Source organism: Aulonocara stuartgranti (assembly GCF_965226115.1).
Source record: "Aulonocara stuartgranti genome assembly, chromosome: 19".
NCBI lineage: Eukaryota > Metazoa > Chordata > Actinopteri > Cichliformes > Cichlidae > Aulonocara > Aulonocara stuartgranti.
Window position 1 is genome coordinate 243,513 of NC_138955.1, and position 11,055 is coordinate 254,567.

Sequence of the window (11,055 nt, forward strand, 5' to 3'; positions counted from 1 at the left end):
GGAAACCAGGCTTTTTGTGACTGTAGCTTCCCTTTTTACTTTTTGCCATCCCTTGTTTGATGTTAATGCTGTTTTTATGGTGGTTTTTTTTTTTTTTTTTTATAGTTTGTAAATAAATAATCCAAATTCTTGAGTCTTACTGTATTTTAGAATGCTTTTCTGAGGGTTGTAGTCACATACACATGAATTTTACTTGGATATTACTAGAATATATTACTATAATAAATTTACAGTTACTGTCAAATTTTCACACAGTCATGGTCATTTTAAGGTTGTAATGATTGACTGCAACAATGAAATGACTGTAAATAGTAAATAGTCATTGTGTGACTGTAATATTTAGTCAGTTAAATCTTTTAATAAGTTAAATCTTGCTTCTGAAGGTTCGACAATGCCTTTTAACTTGGTCAAGGCTTGTTAACATCTTGTTAGTGATTATCAAAAGCACTTAATTAAGAATAAGATAGTCAAAGGAGCTCAGTGACGATTTGAGAAGAACTGCTGCTTTACACAAATTGGGACTCTTGGAGCCATTTCTAAACAACTACATATTCCAAAATAATCAGTTCAAACATGCTGGAACTGGTGTGTGTGTGTGTGTGTGTGTGGGGGGGGGGGGGGGAGAAGAGTGAGCTCACAGAGAGAAAGCAACAGTTCCTGTCTGGTATTTACGATAATTATACACAACTTGGTGCACACCTTTTATCTGTATGCATCCATACAAAACTAGATCTGATGTCTTGCATCGTGCAAGCTGGCTGGCTGGTGTGTTACGAGACAAAAGAATGTCGCCTGATATGTTTCATGATAGGTGAGAAAGAGTTTTGCAGGTTGCAGCCAAAACTTTTACAGATTTAAATGAGTTATTTATTTTCTGGGACATAGCTGCATCTGATACTTTGTTAAAAAAATCAATCTCATAGCTTTTCAATGCCATACAGAAACACATCAGAGCTGCGTACTTAAACGGAGTGAAGTTCGACTCATGCTACGTCTTGGTATGTCTGCTCGATGTGAACAGGCACAAACTTGAATCACTTACATCAGCTCTAAAGGTGCAGTCTTTAAAGTATTGTTTAAAACAATAAATGAATGTCTGTAAAAAAATTGTGTAAATGTCTGTAAATCGATTGTGGCTCAAGAGTTGGGAGTTTGCCTTGTAATCGGAAGGTTGCCGGTTCGAGCCCCGGCTTAGACAGTCTCGGTCGTTGTGTCCTTGGGCGAGACACTTCACCCGTAGCCTACTGGTGGTGGTCAGAGGGCCCGGTGGCGCCAGTGTCCGGCAGCCTCGCCTCTGTCAGTGCCCCAGGGTGGCTGTGGCTACAACGTAGCTGCCATCAGCAGTGTGTGAATGTGTGTGTGAATGGGTGGATGACTGGATATGTAAAGCGCTTTGGGGTCCTTAGGGACCAGTAAAGCGCTATACAAATGCAGGCCATTTACCAAATAAAAATGGAATATATGATAATAATAACAACAATAATAATTCAAAGAGTCTAGTTTTCGAAAATAGATATTTTTTCCTGTTTCCTTTGTTTTTCTAATCTTTCAAAAGAAAATAAATGTATTGCATTGAGATTTTCTGAATTTGGAAGCCAGTGTAATGGTGCCTAACGCTGTTTGGAGAGCCCCATTGTGAATGTTTGCCTAGACCCCAAACAGATGATCAAATCCTCACTGAACTGGGGTGTATATATCAAAATCTTGTAATCTTGTGTGTGTAAGATGTAAACATGTTGCCCAATAAGAATCGCCATAAGGAAGCTGGAAGAAGGAGGCCTCCATGAAGCAGCAAGAGGTAAAAAGAAGTCGTCCCATATAGAGAAACTTCCAAAACTGGTCTTAAGATTGTTTTTATATTTAATACTGCCATAACAATTTATGTTTGTCTTAAAGCATGTTGGCATTGATGCCCATTTATATTGATTATCCCATTTTTTAATATCTGCGGAAGCTATGCAGAACTCCTTCACTTAAGGCACTTTGTATTTCTTAGTCATGTCATTTTAGTCATCAGCAAATGGTTAATGGTTATTGTAAAAGCTTTTATGTTTTGAATAAATGTTCTGCTGTGGGCTCTGCTAGAAACTCATGTTTAAATGAACAAATTACACATTGTTTTTTATTTTAGTTTATTAAAGACATTTTTATCTCTTAAAAATGACCACAGAATAATGATTCATTATTTATTAGTGAGGTGGTGCTTTTCCTTTCCCTTGTTCTTGGCCTTTTCCATGTCCGTGTTCTTGGCCTTTTCCTTTCCCTTGTTCTTGGCCTTTTCCATGTCCGTGTTCTTGGCCTTTTCCTTTCCCTTGTTCTTGGCCTTTTCCTTTCCCTTGTTCTTGGCCTTTTCCCTGTTAACAACCATGAGAAAAAAAATGAAAATGCTTCTTGAAACTCACTTTGCAGCAACCTCAAAATTGTTTGCCGTGGTTGGATACCAAGCTTGTTTTTTATGGGAATCGGTGATCTCTTGTGAATTGGCACGCCCCACAAATCTCACCCTCACAAATTATGGTATGTGCCAAATGTGAGGTCACAACTGCTTCCGTGATTTGTTTTGGCATTTTGTGCCTTTGAGATTTTATGCACAGCATGGCCAGCACAGATGTGTTGAAGACGGAGTGCCCATTTCTGCTAGTTTTTACTGCTATTTAAATTGTATCTAAGTAAGGGGGTTCAGGGCTACAGAGAGAAATGTGACAACAACTTGCAAAGATACTCAGACAAAAGCAGTTTTGTCTGAGCAGTGACACTCAAACTCCTCTGCAGCATTTAATGCGTGAAATGGAAACCTAGCCCTGGCAACAAAACTAAACTTAACAGATTTATTTTGTGTGACTTGTGAAATATTTTATATAGAAACCAAAAAGATTCAAATGAGAAGAATCGACTTACTTTGTAAGAGAAAATTTGAATTTACCATTTCAGAGGGAATAAAGTAATTAAAAAAAGGCATCCCAACCATAGGAAGAGAAAATGTCAAAATAGCATCAACCAGTAAAGCAAAACAGCAGAAAGTACACAAGTGAAAGTTTTCTTTCACAATCTGATCCTTTTCCCAGAGCTTGCTTTTTAGAGAGGAAGATTGCTTCGTTAGAACAAGTTTGTTATGTTGTTTGTCACAGGTGTGAAACAATGGAAGCCAAATTAATTCACTCACCTGGGCTTTGGCTGTATTTGGAAAAACAAAAAAAATCAAAATTGGTAACTTAAAAAATAGTAGACATAATAACAGAAATACTAGACATAATATAAGAAGCAGAAGACTTAATATAAAGCAAATGCGTTAAATAATTTTGCAGAACGACAGTATAGACAATGCTGCCTCTCAGAGAGCTGACGTTATGTTAAATAAAGAGCACACTGTTCTTAAATCAAACACTGAAATGATTTTGAACAAGAATTCAACATATAGCTGCATTTGCACATCTGTCTAATTGCAGAGTAGAAAAGTGCAAATAAAACAAATGAGCTGTGCACAAGTGCAGTGAACATACATGCAGCAGTAGCACATAGTTTTTCAGCCTAATTACTACATGTCAGTGATCTCGATATAAACAGATATCTGAATCAGAGACTTACGGTCACTCATTTTGTCTTGTTTACAAGTGCAGTGAAACGTTCTCACCTGGAAAAGACAAAAGTAGAAGAAAATTAAGTGTTAAACTTTTACTGCAATCAATCATCACAAGCAATCAACAATGCCAGTTACATACCCGATGCAGTAAGCAGAGTAATTTGTGTCTGACGTCTGTTTTCACAGCTGTATTTATAGGGCAGAGTTTGAGATGAAGAATGAGGATGTTTTAGTGTGGGGCAGGGTGTAACCTGAAAATTACAGGTCAGCTTTTGTTCTGCTCCAAAACACCAAACCTGTCGGATACAACCACCGTCTCTGCACCAAATGTGCTGCAGAGAAAACAACTCCAAATCCAGTTCAAACTTTTTTATTAGAATACTTACATGGTAGTTTTCTTAATATTATGGTGTTGTTTTTATCTGCAAATGGTCAGTATAGATAGCATTTATTTCTATTTCTGCTTTGTAAAAGGCACAACTTTTAAGTAAAATGTCATTTTCTTAGACTTAGAGCAAGACCTTAGTCCTAAAGACTAACTAAAGGGCCTCACAAAGACAGCAAAACAAAAATTGTGGTGTGTGTGCAGTTGTTTGAAAAAGCCTCGGGCCAGCCTTCATTTCTTATAATTTGCTTTCAAGAAGCCAGACGTTCTTGGAAGCGGTCTTGAGCAATAGTGATCCAGGGTTTCTGACTCTGTCTTTTTCTTTTTCTTCTTTTTTTAATTTTGAAGATTAGCTTATTTTTCCTCTAATTTTCAGACTCATTTTAAGAAGAATATTTTGTAGTTTGTTAGGCCACTTAACACTATGAATCATTCAAGCATAGCAAAGGTAGTTAAGGGATTATCTGGTCTTATGTCTACACAAAACAGCCACACCAAAACCTTTACAGGCAACCTACAAAACTCCCCAACAAAAAACAAAACAAAAATCCCGTTCATGTATTTATTTTATATATTACATCTCACTGTTTGCATATTTAAGTTTACCATTCCCATCCTATACACGTCCTTATCAAGAAACGTGTTCCTTCTCTTGTGTCTTTATGTTTCAGTTTTTCTTCTTTCTTTTATTTATATTATTTACTGTGTATGCTGTTAGGACTCTTAATTACTGCAACAATAAGGTGATTTTTCAAAGAGTTATCAAATTTATCATATAATATCATAATGTTTGCAGTTTGACCCTAAAATTGAGAAAACTGGAAAATGGGTGGACAAAACAATAAATGTCAGGCCTGATACTATCCACACCACAACAGTATTTGAAAGTCATGTCTTTAAAATGTTGTAAAGAAATAAGCAATTAAGAGATGCATCTGGTCCTTCAATCAATCCTTCTAACATTCACTGAAGTCTCATAAAGCCTCATGAAATGGTCTCAGTGTAAAGTTGGCTGTTACACAGCTAATTTTAAGGAAGGGAAACAGGGAGAAAAGGCTGGGGTGTGTCCCAAATTACTCAAGAACGTGCCTGAAAATCAGTGGCAACAGGTCTTACTGAGTGATGAATCCAAATTTGAAATATGTTGTTCAAATCATAATCAATATATAAGAGAGGAGGAGGACAGGAGGGAGGTACATGTGGTCTTGGTGGATTTTCTTTCTTTTTTTTTTACTTATATACAGTATTTGTATGTATCATTGCATGCTTAAATAAGTCACCCAACATGTTTACCATTTTCCTAGGGAAATATAATTTATAGAATGTCAAGATTTTTGCACAGCACTATTAGTGTGCCACTCCCAGTACACACAAGATGTGTCTGGCTCCAGTTGTGGCCTGAAAAAACATCCAGAACTGAAGCTAGAAAACTGATTTTGTGTCTCTCTGTCTCACTCCTCCTTCAAGCCACTGCAGCTAATTAAATGGGACGTTTTAAACCTGTATTTTGTTATTTGTTTTGGTTTTGATAGATGTGACCAATCTATTTTCCGTTGCTGGGTTGGGTTCGAATGATGTCACCAAATCCTACAGTTTAACTGACTTCTTTTCTTTTTGTGCGGCCAACTGACTTTTCTTTGGTTATTCGGTGTTGATGTTGGTTTGTGGGTTGTTCATTTTTTGTTTATCAACAGTGGAAAAAAGAGAAGAAGAAGTAGGTTTGACTGATTTTAGTTATTTTAGACAGCTTTTGTGGAAAGCCCTTCTGATTATATTCATTAATGAATATTCAGTACAGTACTGTATGCCCAACACTTCTTTAGATGCTCCTTTTCACCTTCCAAAGTGCATTGGTTCTTTCTCATAATCTGGAATTAATAATGTCTAAACCATCTGAGTACAGTGAGACAGGGTAGTGATTGAAAAGTTCTCGTCTAGTCTTGGGAGTGCAAAAAGAATTGCCTAAACACGTTGCTTTGTCCATTCTTGTTCATAATTCCACCCTCAATCTCTGGTTTGTTACATCCCTGGTGTGAAACATCACATCAGGTGATTCAAATAGACAAATATCTCGTGACTTAGGTGATGTCAGAAGAGTTTTGAACAACACACCCAAAGTTCTTAGAAATCTAAGCGATCTGTTCTCGAATGTTCTAGCCTGTGGGCATGTCTATTCCATCGCAACATGCAGGAACTTGAGTGTTTGATGCAAACATCTTACTGCCCTGAAAATGTTACAATACTTGGTTCAGGTGAAAAAACAACAACAACAAAAAACGTTAATGAAAACCTCAAATAAAATTTAATGTATTGACATCCCAGTACTGTTTTTTTTCTCCAGAAGAAAAAGCAGTGAAACATATGTAGAGGACTACTGTCAGTGAAAACAAATGATGAAATAAACACATGAAAGTGGAAATAAGACAAAAGCACATGAAAACTGAACGACTCTTAAAAATGCAGTTGTTTATATTTATTTTATCAATGATAATAGTAATTTATATTTCTTTATTATTTATTTTATTCTTTATATTTATAAATGTTTGTTTTCCCAATACTTTTCATAGCGTGCTTGGTTTTTCTTTACCTTAAATATTTCTCATCAAAAAGTGTTTTGGTTGAATAACCTGCATCTCATTTCTTTTGATATGACAGGTCATATGGAATGAGCTTTAAGACCTCAAGAGTCTACGATACATATTGATTTTGATTATATATAGAAAAGCGCATCTGAAATGTAAAAGTGAGGTCTGAGGTCAAACTATAGTGTGATATTTAGAAGCCCCATTAAGCAGTATCATTTCCTAAATGTTGCCAATGCAGGGGTCCAAAGCAATGCAACTTTTAAAATCCCCATGTATCATTCTCTATATGCCTTTATGTTATCAATCCAGCTTTGTATAGCAATATTATCACTTTGACCTTCATATTACTCTATTGACCTTGAAAGAGAGGTCACAGGTCAAATGTGGCATTATATTTTAAATCTTTACATGGCACTTTAGATATGCTGACTATGCATACCACACAATTTACTTTGAAATAATTAACTCGGCGTCTCGTCTCTTGATGCATGACTCGTGTTGATGATGATTTGGCTCCACCTGGTGAACCTGACACCAAATTGCAGCCTGTCTCTGCTTTAAGCCATGATTACGATGAGTAGTGCTGCTGGTTTTCCGTCTGTTTTGTTCAAGACGAATCACTGGAATTTTCAGGGAAGTCTTTGGAGTCAGGTTTATTTACCTTCATCTTATCTTAGGCTATCAAAGAGTCCCATGATGCTTTAAGCTAAGTGGTTAAATGTTGCATTTAAAGTCTTAAACCTGTGTCCCTACATGTGCAAACTGAACTTTAGACACGGGAATTATAACCGAGTGCTTTCATTGATCACTGAGTCTAATTTAGGCACAGCATCTATAAACCGCTCCTGATTCATTTAATGTTTATTCATTTTAGCTTAGGCCGTTCCACACATTTTTGCATTTTTATCATTATCAAAGGCTTGTCTCTGGTCTGATATTGATAACAGCTTGCAATTAGTCTTCCTTTCAGTAATAACAATATTGAACAAGAATCCAACGAATTAATACACTCAGTTTATTTATATAATTGAAGAGTCCTCTTCACATATAATTATGGAGTTCCACAGGGTTCAGTGCTAGGACCAATTGTGCTTACATTATACATGCTTCCCCTAGGCAGCATCATTAGAAGACATAGCATACATTTACACTGCTATGCAGATGACACCCAGCTCTATCTGTCCATGAAGCCAGATAACACACACCAATTAGTTAAACTGCAGGAATGTCTTAAAGACATAAAGACCTGGATGGCCGCTAACTTTCTGCTTCTTAATTCAGATCAAACTGAGGTTATTGTACTCGGCCCTGAAAATCTTGGAAATATGGTCTCTAAGCAGATTCTTACTCTGGATGGCATTACCTTGGCCTCCAGTAACACTGTGAGAAAACCTTAGGATATGCCCTTCAATGCACATATTAAAATATGTAGGACTGCTTCCTTCCATTTGCGCAACATCTCTAAAATTAGAAATATCCTGTCTCAGAGTGACACTGAAAAACTAGTTCATGCATTTATTACTTCCAGGCTGGACGACTGTAATTCATTATTATCAGGATGTCCAAAAAACTCACTGAAAAGCCTTCAGCTAATCCAAAATGCTGCAGCAAGAGTATTGACAGGGACTAGAAAGAGAGAGCAGATTTCTCCTGTTTTGGCTTCCCTTCATTGGCTTCCTGTTAAATCCAGAATTGAATTCAAAATCCTGCTCCTCACATACAAGGTCTTAAATAATCAGGCCCCATCTTATCTTAATGACCTTGTAGTACCATATCACCCTATTAGAGCACTTCGCTCTCGCTCTGCAGGCCTACTTGTTGTTCCTAGAGTATTTAAAAGTAGAATGGGAGGCAGAGCCTTCAGTTTTCAGGCCCCTCTTCTGTGGAACCAGCTTCCAGTTTGGATTCAGGAGACAGACACTATCTCTACTTTCAAGATTAGGCTTCAAACTTTCCTTTTCGCTAAAGCATATAGTTAGGGCTGGACCAGGTGACCCTGAATCCTTCCTTAGTTATGCTGCAGTTATGCGCAAGGCTGCCACGGCTGCCTTGCGCCTGGACCCAGCCCAGCTCCCAGCGCTGACATAGGTTCAAGGTTCAAGGTTCTTTATTTGTCACATGCATAGTTATACAAGTATAACACACAGTGAAATGTAGCCTGACACGCTCCTCGACATGTGCAAAAATTGGGGGGGCGGGGGGGTAGAGGAAGAAGATATATATATATATATATATATATATATATATATATATATATATATATATATACACATATATATATATATATATATATATGTATATATATATATCTTCTTCCTCTACCCCCCCTAACCCTAACCCTGATTATTTCACATTTTACTTGTGAGCAACGGCACATTTAAATCTTACAAATATAGTTATTTGGCTTATATCGTGATAGATATCGTTATCGCCTGAAATGAAAAAAGCATATCGTGATATGAAAAAATCTTATATCGCCCAGCTCTAATTCTGTGTAACATGTCATATGATATTTTAAATCGTTAAACACCACTTTCTAGATGTTGACAATACATACCACACTTGTGAGAATCACAATCACTTGTGAGGGTTTTTTTTGCCAATTTTTCAGGCAACAAGTCATTAAATTGACCTTGAAGACCTTGTTGGATGTCAGCCATGTGATTTTAATGCATTGTTATCATGACCCACTCTACACTCCTATAGAGTTTTATCAGAATCCATTCAAAACCTTTCGAGTTATCGTGCTTACAGACAGAATGATCACACACACTCGTGCAAACGCTACCAAAAGGACGTAAGAATGATTTTCTATGAATTTATTTTCAAATCAATAACTCGTCTCGCCTCGTGGAACTTCACTAATGTTGACGGTGATTTGGCGCCACCTGGTGGACATGACGTCACATTGCAGCCTGTGTCTCTGCTGTTATCCTCGATGGCGGTGAGTTCTGCTGCTGTTGACATGAGTGTATTTTTCTGTCTGCCTGTTTTAAGCATAGCATTTGAACTGTCAGGCAAGAAATTTATAAATTTGCCTTTTAACTTACCCCGTATTTGCCATTTAAGCTTTGACTTTCAAAGAGTCTAACGATGCTTTAAGAACCATTACTCATCTCACACATTATATTTTTGTATATTTAGTATTTATTTATTTATTGTCATTGTCAAGAACAATGAAATTGCGTTTGGGGCTTCCATACAACCCAAAAAAAGAAGAAAATAATAAATACCCCTTAAAACCCAAGTGTACATATTTAACCCAGTGTGACTCCAATGCAATAAGACAATCCTTAGCAATAATGTTCGTAGAAATTCAGACAAAGACCTGAGAAACATGACAAAATACAACAATGCAACCCATTCAATATTATTGTACTGTGAGATATGATATCAGATATGATAGTTATCTATTTAAGAAAGAGGGGGGGGGGCAGGAGGGGGAAGAGAATAAAGATATGATGCACCAATGCAGACCAGTTCATTGCTATTAAGAAGTTGGATATGGTTATTGTCCGTGAGAGGGGGGCAGAGAGTTCAGGAGCCTCACAGCCTGTGGATACAGGCTGTTGGCCAGTCTGGATGAGCAGTTTTAAATTCTTGGGGGTAACTGTGACCGAGGACCTGTCCTGGGGCAACCATATCACCTCAGTTGTACGGAAGGCCCAACAGCGCCTCTACTACCTGAGGAGACTGCGGAGCGCACACATTCCCAGATCTCTGATGTTGAACTTCTACAACTGTGCCATCAGCAGCGTTCTGACGTATGGATTTCTAGTGTGGTTCCCCAGCTGCACCAAGGCCGATCAGCAAGCACTCCAGCGGGTGGTGAAAGAAGCTGGCAGAATTATTGGAACAAGTCTGCCAGAGATCAGTAATATCTTCCCCACTCGCTGTCTGAGGAGGGTGCACAGTATCCTGCGGGACCAACATCACCCTGCGCGCCACCTTTTCCATCTGCTGCCCTCAGGGAGAAGGTACAGGTCTATATTTCATTATATTAATGTTTTATTTTTGTATTTTTTTTATTTCAGTTTACAGTGGGCTTCTTTTTCCTGACTTTACTTGTAAGTAACTAACTGTAATAATCTTGCAGTACTACGGTGTTTTTATATTTTACATGTGACTGTTGCATTGTGGGTCCTCATTGGTTTGACATTTCTGATTCTACTATGTTTGGTCCTTTTCACACCAGTGACAGTAAACCTAACCCTTAAATTATAATACAGTGTCAGTGTAAGGCTTCTCTCTGATCTGATATTGATAACAGCTTGCTATTACACTTCCTTGCAGTTATTATAATATTTAACAACTTACTTCCCCATTTAGTAGAATAGTTTTGATATTGATATATTAGGGGCCTTAACATCATATATATTTATTTATTCTAAAATATATATATTTTTGCTCATTGGCAGGATTGATATGTGCAGAATTAAAGCTATGTGGACTTGAATATGACAAATATGCAACAGCTCCCAGTGGTAACTTTCAATGGTGTTATT

General features: G+C 37.3%; 1 long non-coding RNA gene across 2 annotated transcripts; it reads right to left on the reverse strand.

Annotated features, from left to right (window-relative positions):
• Positions 1-2,115: 2,115 nt before the first annotated feature.
• On the reverse strand, positions 2,116-4,118 carry LOC309695285. Of its 2 annotated transcripts, XR_014273115.1 has the most exons (4): positions 3,967-4,118; positions 3,720-3,831; positions 3,586-3,631; positions 2,116-3,174 (listed from the first exon to the last, which is right to left on the reverse strand). It is a non-coding gene; the product is annotated as an uncharacterized lncRNA (long non-coding RNA). The 2 variants fall into 2 exon arrangements; XR_014273116.1 differs by lacking the exon at positions 3,967-4,118 and having other exon boundaries at positions 3,720-3,903.
• Between the last annotated feature and the right edge of the window lie 6,937 nt (positions 4,119-11,055).